Below are 1,717 nucleotides of genomic sequence, written 5' to 3'. Positions count from 1 at the left end.
CTAATTAAAACACTCAACAAAATAGAATTAGAGGGGAATTTCTTCAACATAGTAAAAAGTATTTATGAAAACCCAAGAGCCAACATTGTTCTCCATGGAGAGAGGTTAAAGGCATTCCTTTTAAGAACAGGAACTAGGCAAGGATGCCCACTATCACCTCTCTTATTCAATATTTTTTTGGAAGTCTTAGCGATAGCAGTAAGACAAGAGAAGGGAATAAAAGGTATCCAAATAGGCAACGAGGAGGTAAAATTATCCCTCTATGCAGATGACATGATAGTTTAGAAAACCCTAAAGACTCAGCAAGAAAACAATTGGGCACAATGGACCAATTTAGCCTAGTGGCAGGATACGAGATCAACATACAAAAATTAGTTGGATTTCTCTACGGTGACAAAGAGAATAAAGAGCCAGAACTAAGAAAAACGATACCTTTCACAATAGCTAATCACAAGATTAAATACTTGGGAATAAATTTAACCAGAAGTACAAAGGACCTTTTCCAAGAAAATTACAAAACATTACTACAAGAAACAGAAAGAGATCTTGAGAAGTGGAAGAATATCCCTTGCTCATGGATAGGAAAATTCAATGTTGTGAAAATGGCAATACTACCAAGGGCAGTTACACATTTAATCCAATCCCAATACAAATATCAATCCCATTCTTTAATTAGATGGAAAAGGCAATCTCTAGTTTCGTTTGGAATGGAAAGAAGCCCCGAATAAGCAAAGGACTCCTTAAGAATAGAAGAACAGTAGGAAGTATCTCACTCCCTGATTCAAATCCTACTATACTGCTGTAGTGGTAAAGACAGCATGGTACTGGAACAATGACAGACACATAGATCAAGGAATAGAATTGAGAATCTGGAGATCAGCCCATCTATCTATGGTCAACTGATTTTTGACAAGGAGATGGAATCAGTCAAGTGGGAAAACGACAGCCTTTTTTACAAATGGTGTTGGCAAAATTAGAAATGTATCTGCAAAAGACTCAAGCAAGACCCACACCTCACTCTATACACAAAAACCAACTCAAGGTGGATCATGGAAATAGGACTAAAACCAAAGACTATGAACTTCATTACAGAAAAGCTAGGAACAACGGTAGAAGTCAAAATCCACAACATAAACAGTCTTTCAAGTATCCTGAAAAACCTACAACCAGGAGAAGATAAAGTAGATGAATGGCATCTTCTAATAGTCAAATCCCTATGCATATACAAAAACTTCTCCAACAGGGTAAAAAGGGAAGCCACCGACTGGGAAAAAGTATTTGGTAATACCATATCAGATAAGGTACTTATATCCAGAATTTATTAAATACTTGAGCACCACAAGATAAAGGTAAATAATCCAATTGAAAAGTGGGCACAGGATATGAACAGGCACTTCACCGAAGACGACATTCTGATGGCTAATAAGCACATGAAGAAATGTTCAATATCCCTACCTCTAAGAGAGATGCAGATTAAAACAACTATGAGATATCATCTCACCCCAGTCAAAGTAGCAAAATTTAACAGAACAGCATTTCAGATAACAGATGTTGCCCTGGATGTGCTCACCAAGTTGTGCCAAGATATCTGGTGAACAACCACTTGGCCAACTGACTGGAAGAGATCTATATTTGTTCCAATTCCAAAGAAAGGTGACCCAACTGTGTGTGGAAACTACAGAACAGTGTCATTGATTTCACATGCAAGCAAGATTCT

Source organism: Elephantulus edwardii, unplaced genomic scaffold, assembly GCF_000299155.1.
Source record: "Elephantulus edwardii isolate Elephantulus edwardi_28Jun2011 unplaced genomic scaffold, EleEdw1.0 scaffold00301, whole genome shotgun sequence".
In the NCBI taxonomy this organism is placed as follows: Eukaryota; Metazoa; Chordata; class Mammalia; order Macroscelidea; family Macroscelididae; genus Elephantulus; species Elephantulus edwardii.
Note: the sequence above shows the minus strand (reverse complement) of the source record.